The sequence below is a fragment of the Centruroides vittatus genome, unplaced genomic scaffold (genome assembly GCF_030686945.1).
Source record: "Centruroides vittatus isolate TY-2023 unplaced genomic scaffold, ASM3068694v2 contig_549, whole genome shotgun sequence".
Classification (NCBI taxonomy): domain Eukaryota; kingdom Metazoa; phylum Arthropoda; class Arachnida; order Scorpiones; family Buthidae; genus Centruroides; species Centruroides vittatus.
In genome coordinates this window covers 4,649,125-4,661,191 of record NW_027122325.1, presented here as the reverse complement: position 1 = coordinate 4,661,191, position 12,067 = coordinate 4,649,125, and the positions used below count along the sequence as shown (strand labels likewise).

General features: G+C 26.7%; 2 protein-coding genes across 4 annotated transcripts in view; one reads left to right on the top strand and one right to left on the bottom strand.

The window, feature by feature from the left end:
- Nucleotides 1-12,067, bottom strand: part of LOC136978714 (semaphorin 5c-like) — a 138,595-nt gene that overhangs the window by 43,085 nt on the left and 83,443 nt on the right. Inside the window, exon 1 of one of the 3 annotated variants that reach the window (XM_067274499.1) lies at nt 1,772-2,060. The exons of the other annotated variants lie outside the window; for them this stretch is intronic. The gene's annotated coding sequence lies outside the window, so the exon portion shown is untranslated. Of the gene's footprint in view, nt 1-1,771; nt 2,061-12,067 lie in introns of those variants that run through there. 3 annotated transcript variants of the gene reach the window in all.
- The window catches only part of LOC136978726 (protein lifeguard 1-like), a 351,072-nt gene continuing 345,237 nt past the window's right edge, over nt 6,233-12,067 (top strand). The window contains exon 1 of the mRNA XM_067274517.1: nt 6,233-6,245. The gene's annotated coding sequence lies outside the window, so the exon portion shown is untranslated. The remainder of the gene's footprint in view (nt 6,246-12,067) is intronic.

Below are 12,067 nucleotides of genomic sequence, written 5' to 3'. Positions count from 1 at the left end.
CACACAATTATATTTCCATTATCATTTCCCCGAAGAAATAGCGTGATATTTTAATATATTCTACAACTCTAAATACTTGGAAATTAATGGATAAGATAATGATTTCATATCAAAAACAACAACTTAGATCTAATTAATTATCAAGAAATACAATGTGCATTAATCTATTTATAATAAAACACTTTAAAAGTAGTGTATTTATTTTTATAATTTTTTATACACGTGTAGGTTGGAACATAATTATTTAAATCTACCATTTTGTATTTTAATAACTTATATTAAAATCAATAACCAAATTTATTTGAAAAATATTAAATTAATATTTTAGTTTTTCTAAGTTCCAACAGATGGCACAACATTCGATATAAAGTTTCCATACGAATTTCGAAATTCTAAATTAAATGGTACGTTAAAAAGTATAAAACGTCACTAATGTAAAACTTTTACCTTTAAAAATATATTATGTATTTTTAAATACAATCTTATTTAATATATTTATTTTAAAATAATTTTTTATTTTTATTTTATTGTGTCCTTGTAAGCTTACATTATGTGAGTAGGACAATCAACAAGGACAGTGCAAATTTATTCAAAGATATAATTTACTGTTCAATGATACTATAATTTAGCCGTATTCATTTAAAATTTATGAGAAAATAGCGTTCCTTTCAAACTAGGCTAATTTTCCTCTATTCAGAATTTAACAGGTCTAAATGAAATATAGTAAAAGAGTCATTTAATGCTTATATAAGACTTGTAATAGCATTAAGTATTCAGAGCTCTTTAGCTAATCTCGAAATGAAATAATTCAAAACAGGTTCAACAGAGAAAAACCCAACTCTTTTCAAAAGTTATATTTGTAAATTTTCGTAATTTATAATGTAATTAGAATAATTCTTCCATTTAAATTTTTCTTAATTTAAAGTCATTTATATTAACATATTTTCATCATTATAAGTTTAAGTTGACATCAATTTAACTGTTAATTATTAAATTTAGAAGAAATTAAAGAATATTATTTTTATTTCTTTATCATTTCATCCCGAATCATCATCTGATGACGATGAATGGCATCATTCAACTTCAATAAAAACATTAATAACTAGATGAAGGCTATTATTTTCAATGAGTATTTTAAGAACACATGTGTTTCTTTAATTATATACGGCGTACAGTATACGGTATCCTATTTCAACTGGTTTGTTCGGTAAGTTTCAATTTTATTTCAAGCAAAAATTATAAATCGTAAGAAAATTCATTTAAGTATAAAATCGAATACACAATCTTAGATTCTGTTACGTATAAAATCATAATAAAGATCTACTCTTTGGCAAATTCTCATAAAATTACCGTAATCAACCATTAATAAAGATTAAACAGATTTTTAATATCAACGAAGGTTAAAATTTTTCATATTGTTTAAAGTTCAAAAACAATTAAATATAAAACTTAACTTCAAAGAATATCATTTGATATGTAGCAATTATCTTAGAACCATCCGCTTTAATTAGCCGCAAAATAAAAATAGTGACCTTTTTAAAACATATAAATGATAAAAACGGCATTAAACATTATTGAAATGAAATCATGTAAATAATTAACATTGTAGAAATGGTTTAATGTTAGTTTTCTTGTTAAAAAAAAAAAATGTAAATTAACGTTAATTTTTCTCATTAAATGTAAAATGATTAGAAAAATGTCCCAATAGATTCATTATACAATTTTAAAGAATTATTCTGTTGATTTTACATAAGAAATTGATTGTACTTACATTAATATAAGGGATTCTTTTCATCTCCTTGAATTGTAAATATTTTGATTCTATCGAATCGACACAATAATTATTAGCAGGTTATGATCGGGTCATATATTAAAACAGTTTACATCCAAGAAAATTTCCTAACTGAGCCTCTAATCTGTAATGAAACATGATCAGACCAAACCCCGAAAATCTCGGGCCTGGTTTCAGACGGCCCGCGAGACTGAATGACACGTCAATGTGTATCCAGATTTGTAAACAGAATTAAAAGTGGCCTAGTTATTTTTACTTTCTCTAGTTTTTTTTTAATATAAGTCGCTCGAATATGTCAAAAAATATGTTGGCTATGTGTCTTTCGTTCTGATCGTTCCTTCGGCGTTACGGAATATTAGTGCATTTTCTAAGGTTACCCATCCTGTATGAAAGTTTAACTTATTCTATTGAATTGTTTACAATACCGTGCCTCCCAGAGCTGTTCAAAGGAACGTAATTTCTTTGGAACTGCCCCACATTGAATGGCGATTCCCTCGCCTACTAGAGGCCTAGTAAGGGTGTTTTCTTATATTGAGTGCTTCTGTTTAGAGATGAATCATCATATTTTGAATGAACAGAATTTAAAAGTGCTGAATCATCTGGATTTTTTATAAAATTTTAAAAAATACTCTAAAAATATCTGGAAAACAATTGATAATTCCGTTATATACAAATTATTTTACTGCTATTCGTGGTGTATATACGTTTCTATTAACACGCCTTTTACATAAATATCATTGGGAGTCGGATTATAAACGTATTCTGTCGCTTAATTCCAAACCAACCGAATGTCAATTGTCTAGAATCGCAGCAAACCAAGTAACAACGCTAGCATTAACATGTTATTGTTATTATTATTATTATTCTCTCTAATATAGGCTATTAGAGGGAGAATATTAACATTTTTTCTTTCGTTTCAATATTCATGTAGGCCTAAAACAGACATTGATAGACATTATCATCTGTGTGTATCTTGTAGATCTACCTAATAATAGTTTTATCAGAAATATATCCATACGATACGTAAGATATTTGATAAAAAGTATCTTCAAATTTTATATAGCGAAATATAATTCGCTTTTTTATAAATTATTCCTTTTTCATCAATAAATATTATATATTTTTTTTATTCATTTAGTTTTAAGCATTTTGAGTCTCCCTGCCCAACTTCTTTTCATGCCAGGTTTGCCCATGTTGCCCTGTAAATGAATTAAATTAACCTACTTAAAAGCTAATTTTTTCAATAGTTAAGCAATTTTTTAAGCATTAAGACTATACAATAAATAAATAACTTTTACGACTATGAAATATCACAATTCATATTTACTGTATAGATTAATATTGAATACATGTTTATAGTTAAATTAATAGAGTGAATTGCAGAGTCCAATTGACATAGAACTACTGTAATATGGATGAAAATAAATTATTTTTGAATAATTTAGTTCAAAACGTAAGCCAATAATACAATGTTAATTAATAAAACTAATTAAGTCAGAATTTATTAATTAATAGAAATATCGCACATTATATTGCAAATAAAATTTTGTATTTATTTTTACAAAAATTACTAAAAGATAAAACATTATTAACATACTTTATTGTTCAAATTTCATTTATTTAATAGAATTTTAAAATATTTTATCGTATATATTTGAAACGTGGATTAACAGATGTTGAGTTCAGTTTTCCCCTGGAAAAATTAGCGTGGCTCTAATTAGTTGCATACGGTTAAAATTATGTAAATTATTAAAATTTATGCATGCAATTGAATTTACTAACTATTTTTTTTTCTAGAATTTTTATAATTATCGAAGTAAATATTGAGCGGAAAAATATTTTTAATAATTGACACGAGATGGCGCTGTAAGAAATGACACAAAATTCTAGATAAATATTTACTACAGTACAGTACATTTTTATTAAATTACGAGTAAACCTTTAATTGGCTTTTTAATTAATGATCATTGTAATATAAAAACTTATGTTTTTAACTATTAATTTAACTAATATTGCAAAAAGTAGCTCTAAAAAACTTGACATTCCCACAGTTATTAGTTTACACATTAATTTATAATTCACACGAATTACGTATTATCTACATAGAGCGATTACTTCCAAAACTGAAGAAAGTATTCTTTGTCTTCATTCTAATTATATTAATTCCTAAAATCAGGATGATACTTCAGAGTCATTGATAAAGGTGGTTCGCTTAACTGACAATTCTGGGTTGAAGTTTCTTCGCGAATATTCCACCGTCATTTTCTTGACAGTATTGTTTATAATTAGAAGTCTGCATAGAATTAAATTATGCAATATGGATACGATGTAAAGATAAAATATAGATTTTATTTCATTGAATTCACACAATGACGTCCACATCCGTTTCTTTCAATCAAAATTAATGGGTGATGGAGCTCTGTCACGACTCTTTGCCGCTATGTAAATTTATTAATTTACAATAAACCAAATCAAAAAAAGCAAATTTTTACTACTTAACTTACATTAAGATTCCTTCGTAAATTCTAAAAAGTCCTGTCAGCTAATCAGATCACGTTTTATATTGTAGATATTTGGGTAAATATTTTTACTATAGCTAATTATGTAAAGGTTATTGAGTATGCCAGCTACTTCCACAAGCTTGCAATAAAATACTGTATTAAAAGAATTTATGTATATAATAAATGGTTTTTTTCTTCCGTTATATCTCTCGTAAAACGAATCTTCTATTCAGCATAACTCTTAAGGATCGATTTTCTGGGGAATATGAACACTTGTAGAATTTTGTTTCATGTATTACTTATGTAAAACATTCTTATTCAATTACATAAGGTTCGCCATTTTATAGGTTATTTCAAGATATTATTTAACAAGTTTTATATATTTTCTCGGAGTCTACACAAACTACTTTTATTTATTTATTGTTTTTTTGTCAACAAATGCAGAGTAATAATACTAATTGACAAAACGAATCTCGAAACGACTGTACTAAAATTTTTCTGCATTCGTCTTGCTATCACTAATTGCTCGTATGAGACTTTATGGAGCCGAACAATGTCATTTTGAGTTCTTAAATGGCGTTACGTGACACTTCTGGAAACTTTTTAGAAATTTTGGACTAAATTCTCATTGACTCAAAAAGAATAAAAAAGATTTCCTGATATTTTTATATATTTAAATGGCGATAAAGGAGGTATTATTTTTAAACCGAAGTTCCGCGCCGATTCGTGTAAAATATATAATAAACTGTCTTGTGTTCGAATCTTATTAGCTAAATGAAATAAAGACTAAGTCGACTTATCTAAGCACTCTCTGCATTAATATATAAAAACTTAAAATAATTTTTTCCAATAATAATAATAATAATAACGTGTTATAAAAATCTACATATAGCTTTATTTATGATAAAGCATTTATAAAACAAGACAAAGCTTTTTCTGAGGATATTCATTATAATCAATTTAATAATCCGTAATATTACAATTAACCGTAACCAATTAATAATATTTTTTAGTTTTGTGATCCATCGCGAATTTGCAATTATAATTCAACGAATTACATAGAAAATTAAACTTCGCCTTCTACTTTGTTAAATTAAATATAGAAAATATCATTTTATTTCGTCAAATGCTATTTCGCGTGTTTAATACGGCTATTGACATAAGAAAATTTTGTTTATAGTAATAATTAATTTTTAAATTCGTTAATGAAAAATCATTCTAAACGATAAACTAACTTATTTATATAAAATATAACAATTAATATTTTCATATATGCAATACAGTATTTGGAACACAGCATTTTAAAAATGATTTACAAATGTGGAATATATTTAGTTGTATTGTAACTTATATCACCTATTATTATATAAATATCAAATATTATAATGTATTTTTTCCCATGAAACTTATCTATAACTGTAATTAGATATTATAAGCTAAATCATATTCTGATTAAATTTGAATTAAATGCAACTTGATACTAATTAAATTGGATTGCCTAAAATACTCATTATTAGTACCGAATGTATGTCCGTGGTTAAATTTTTTTATTTATTGACGCATTTATATATTTTATGTTATCAGAAAATAATTTAATTTCAGTGTGATTATTTTAAATTAATACAAAATATAAACAAATTCATTTATTAGTTTATTAAATTAATTAGCAAAACAATAAATTAAATCACTGTTGAACCCTATCTACATTCTGTTATCTATTGTTTTTGTGTTAAAATTGAGATTTAATAAATATAATTGTTCTGTGATTTAATTTATTGCTCTGTAACATTATGAGGAGAAAGATTGTTTTTTAAAATAATATATATATTATTTAAAAAACATTTCTCTCTGCCTCAGAATGTTACAGAGTGTTACTAGGTAATTTAATTGGATATTTTCTTGAGTAATTTTAATTGAGTTACAATTGAAAATTTGCATATAACGAAAATAAAATAAGCTTGATAATTAAACCTGCGTTGTGATTTTCAAGTTTTAAATGTACTGTATAATATTATTTCTCGTCATTTGTTTGTAGTTGAAGAACAAACAAGATTCATTAAGAACTGCTACGTAACGAAGCAAGGTATAGATGGACACAAAAAGTAATTTATGATTCCTGCTTATTATTTATCATTCAGGCCATTCACTTAGGGAATTGCTTTACAGATTAATGAGCATTTCCTTTTGTAATTAGTCACTATTCCCTTACACAGAATACAAAAAAAAAAAAAAAAAATCATAATAGGCAAGGAGGAAAAAACTGGTGATAATACTAATTGGGTTGCAATTTGAAAAAATTGTAGATCTATAAATTCCCACTGTTGTCCGTCCGTCTGTCCGTCTCTCCTTAATCTCGAGAATGGAGTTAGATAGATAAAAACCGAGACCAGATATGGAAACTTTAGGAGCAGGAGGCCCTGGTTAACTATATGTGAATGTCTGATAAAAACTGGAAGTCACGTTATTTCAATTCAAAAATTTTCCTCTGAAAGTTGTTAGATAGATGACCGGCACCACTCTGTTGTTAAAGGAAAAGTATAATGTACAGGGGCAAGACACTACAGTACTAATTTGAGATCGAGAGCATATATTTTAAATTAAATAAACTTAAAATATGATTAAAAATTTGTGCAAAATGCATTGTGACGATGTCACAATAAATAATTGCTCGTTTGTAATAACATTTAGCATTTATAATGCAAATGAGCAGCGATTAACAACAAAATAAATAAAATTTCCATGTGAAGAAACTTTGAAAACAAACACTTAATGATCTAAGTATCAAAGGAAGAACAACATTGTTTTTGGGGGTTTTATCAAATTACAGTCAAACCTCGATTTAGCGTCGCTATTTGTTTTGAAATTGATAGTAAATCGAGTACAGTGTTAAACTGAGGTATCGCAAATAATAAGAATTGTGAGGAACACCAACCGAATAAAGGATGAAAATTTGCCCAGTGTTTTAAATCTACTGTCACTGCATTGTGTCTTCGCAAGGAAGAATTGTGTATAGTAATGAGGTCTATTTGAGTTTGAGAGTCTGAATATCGTGATTTAATGAAAATAATGGATGTTTTCAATTACTAAGCGCTTTGCTTACTTTGATAGTGATAAATTTCGCTTAACTGGATGACTTTGCTTAATAAACTGGCCGTCTACAGTCGATAGTTGCGAGAATTTTATCAAATAACTTTTGTGTTACTAATTCCACGAAAATAAGTATAAATAAAGTTAAATAAACAACTGAGACTGATATTATATAATATTTGTACCTATATTATCTCTCAGTTTAAGATATTTATCAATTAGCAGTTTTTCACCTTCAATTCGAATTAAAACAATATAAAGAAGTCTTGCTTTCATTCAATTAATAGCTCAATTAGTAAAAAATTATATTACTAGAATTTGTAGATAACGTAATTTAATCGAATATACAAATAATTCATTTATTTTCTGTATTTCAATCTTTTAATGGATTAGTAAACTGGGCACCGCCATATTGAATGCTACAAAATGGCGAGAATGAAGGTTGCTAACTTCACTTTAAGGATGATTACGTCATTTCCGTTCGCGTTGGCCAATGAAATGCTCTTGCTTACTTAGCAGGTGAGTAACTGGAAGCATCCAATGTCTGCAATACGAGATCGTACTCATAAATACTAAAAGTTCTCTATTTATGAAGAAAATCCCTTCACAAATATTCACTGGCATTTTACGAGGGTGGCGCTATTTAGAAGAATGTTATATCGAGGTTTGACTTTACTTTGTTTCGTATTATATTTTTATTTAGCATGAAAAATTACATATCAAGACATGAAATGGTATTGAACGGATGAAAAGGAGGAACTTTCACATTGTAAAAATTAGATTAAGCAATTTTTAAAAAATTGGAAGAATCGTTAACGTTTATCCTCAAATATAATTAATATAATGAAAAATAGAGGTATTTTTGATTATATTATTAATGTATATCTTTTAAATTCCTAAATTAGAAATTTTGTAAGTTCAGAATTAAGTAGCAGATACTGGTCAATCAATTTATCCAGACATGTCTTTTACGTTTAAATAAAACTATGTAAAATCTTTGTATAAATTATAAAGTAATGTTAAAATAAATGTTCAATATTAATATTAATTTATAACTCACAAATACAAAAAACACAGGTACGGGTATTATACGCTAATAAAGATCGATTATATTAATATATTATCGATCTTTATTCGTATATAATAGATTAATTAATGCACAACTGTAAAGAAGCAGTGTTCGGAACAAAATATTGCATCTGATCAAAATTATCTATTATGCAGATAGAACAAAAAACTAACACTTCGTTCTAGCGTTCTATAATATACGGCTTAGTCTTTCCTAGAGTAAGAGATGTTAATTAGTCTACATACGCGAAGGTAATTAGCTTCGTGTCCATTACGAAGCATAACTTAATACATATAGAACCTACAGCCTATTAAAAAATTAAAAATGTGTTTAAGCTGTTATAATCTATTTGAATTTTTACGACATTATTGTAAGAAAATTTGAAATTGTAAAAAAGCCAAAAAACCATCGTATGACGTGCATGCTTGCATTATCCGCCTGTGGCCGAGTGAATAAAAACCACTGAACACTGATCGTGGGTTCGCACCTCGCCAACGAACTAGCTACGTGGTGTATTTCGGGTTTTTTTTTTCTTTACGTTTGTAACACCTAAATAGGGGCCAGTTTCCCATATGATGTTCTCCCTTGACCTTTAACAACCAAAATTTACAGCATCAATCCCCTATAAACTGCAAAATTTCAGAAATTTCGACCGAAAGCACAGGAGTTATTAAGCTTAAAAGAGGATGAACGAAATCGTGTCACACACAAATATCCATACATACAAACTCCCCCCATATTTAGCATTTCTCGACATTTCAAGGTGTCCCGTCCAAGAATTTAAAAATCTTGAGGGAGTCATTTTTTGACCAATCGCCATATTTATATTGTTATGCCGGAAAAGTAAAAATCAGTTTATTAATCGGAAAAAACAAGTAAATTGCTTTCTAATTTATCTAATGTACAGTACTTTTTAATTCAATAAACAAAAGTTTGAATTACAAATTCCCATTTTTACGATAAAAATGTCTAAATACTAGAAAAAATCATTTAAAAATATATCATTTATGATTTTCCGTAAGTTTGAAATTTAATTTTCTCATTAATGTATAGAATATCTAAACTTATTTTAATTTGCTATTATTGATATATTTTCCAAAAATAATTATGAAATCTTATTATATATATATGGATATGGGTATATTTAAAAAACTAAATTAGAATTTAATTGAAAGAAAATTATGTAAATATCAATGTCAAATTGAATTATGAACAAATCACAATTTTTATTTTAAATACAAAGTTACAAATTTAATATATTTTTTCTGAAATTATGTGCAGCAATTATTATACGCTTCATTAAATATATTGGTGCATAGGTTCATCGGGACTTCATAATAAATACCTCTGAGTACTGTCAAAAACTTGAATTTAAAAAGCAAAAGCTTGTTAAATTCAGTTATAATTCACTATCATTGAATTAATTATAATAAATTAATTCAAAATATAAACGACATATTAGATATTTTAAAAATACAATTAATAAAAAACATTATATTATTTTAATTCTAATAATATATAAAATCATTTTAAAATTTATTTTTGAAAAAATTGAATAAATTGCACTATAAAGTATCGTTTGATGTGTTAATTACAAAATACTGTGAACACAATTAATGGATCCAGTGTAATTTTAATACAGTTACATGTATAATTGCCCTCATCTCTCAATTACTCTATTAATGTAATTATTTAAAATTAAAAATTATATAACAAATCAAATAATAATAAATAATTTACTTAGAATAAATTATTTCTTGAATGTATTTATTATCTTACGTAACGGCAATTTTCTAGCAATTAATTTTTAATAGAAAAAATTTATCAGGGTCAAATTTAAAATCATTTACAATTTATTATAGTATTATAATAAATGTATTTAGTTAAATCTATTTAAGTTATTTATTAGTTTATGAAAAACTACAATTATTTCTGCCATTATAAATTGAAGAAAACATTATTTATTATATCCGAATTGTTAAAATTAAGTCATGAGAAACGTTCAGTTTTATATTCTATCTGCTTCTTTTTTCCTTTAAGCAATTTATCAAACTTTATTTTCTGATATTGATCTATTCAAGCAAACTACTTAAAATCTCACGACCCTTCTCGCATTTATAAAGCTTAATTATACAAAAATATGGTAAAGTTCAAGAAGCCATCCGAAATTATCTATACGAAACTGGATAGGATATATCGACTCCAAAAAACATGCATTATTCAATTCGATGCACTAAAGAAATAATTTAATATAATGGACGAGAACATAACTGTCATATTAAATGTTTCTTATTTAAAATTAATACAAATCGTCTGCATTCTTTTCATTTGGAATTGATTAAATGCTAAGTAGAAAAAATATTGCCGTGTATATTTAATACACGAAAAAACTAAACTTTGACAAATTTGGTTATTAAAAATTATACTTTGATTTGATGAGATGTGGCAACTCAATGTATGGACGATCTTCCGAAGGAGATGCTTCCCTAGAAGACTTTCTGAGGAAAATTGACCTTTATTTAGTGTTAGACACGTAAATATAAATCCGGAAAAATCTATTCCGCAGTCCATTGGTCAGGTGGAGGGTCTCGAGAGGATAACTGGGATTTTTCCTTGGGCCTGGAGAAAACTTAGGGGCCAGTAGTGATTCATACCCCCATAAAATTAACATTATTTTTACTAACAGAAAATAAAATCTTTAAGATTGCTTTTTATTAATAAAGAAACATTCTACGTATTTCATTTGTTCAAAAAAAAAAAAAAAAAAAAAGGCTAAAAAGGAGCCGCTATGAGGATAAACTTCGGCCATACAAGCTCTGATCAGGCGCGAACGAGTGGTCGGTAGTTTATCCACTTGGCCACTGATTGCCCAAAAATTATAGAAAACGCTAATTAAATTAAAATAACCCGTGAAAAAACTAAAAAGTACGAAGAAAATCGAGACGAGAAAAAACATTGGACTATTTGGCAAATGAATGAATTTCAAATTATATTTTCTTCAGACTCCACCATATCACATAAGAAAATCAATAATCATTTAATTCTTGTGTTAGGAAAGATCGGTTGATAGATAACATATAAATTTTCTACCTTTTTTTTGTTCTAAATATATCGAAATGACTATTTAGTTTATATAAGATTATCAGACTTTATCAGACTTAAATGGGGTGTAAGTAATAAAGTTGACCTTACAGGTTCGAACGAATAGATCCATTCCATTCTACGCTGAGAATTTATGGGCTTTTTTAAATAAAATTTTATTCAAAAAAATCAAAAAATATATAAGCATTCGTAGGGACAAACCTTTTGTACTACATAGCTTACTACATAAAAGGTTCGTTCGAGGAATTCAGCTTTATGTAGACAGGATCATTTTTTAAACGTTTGAATCGCATGCAAAATAAATTCAATATTATGAAAAAATATTTTTCTTCGCAGATTAAAGCCTTTGATTATTTTACTTACAATTAATTTTGATGAGCTGTTTCTGATCAGGTGCAAATGATAGCTCCGAGAGCATTTTAGAAAAGTCTTATTACGTCAAATTAAGCACTAGGATTATTTCGTATGTAACGCCCTACAAAAAGAAAATAGTTTTTATTATAGGATTAAATTATG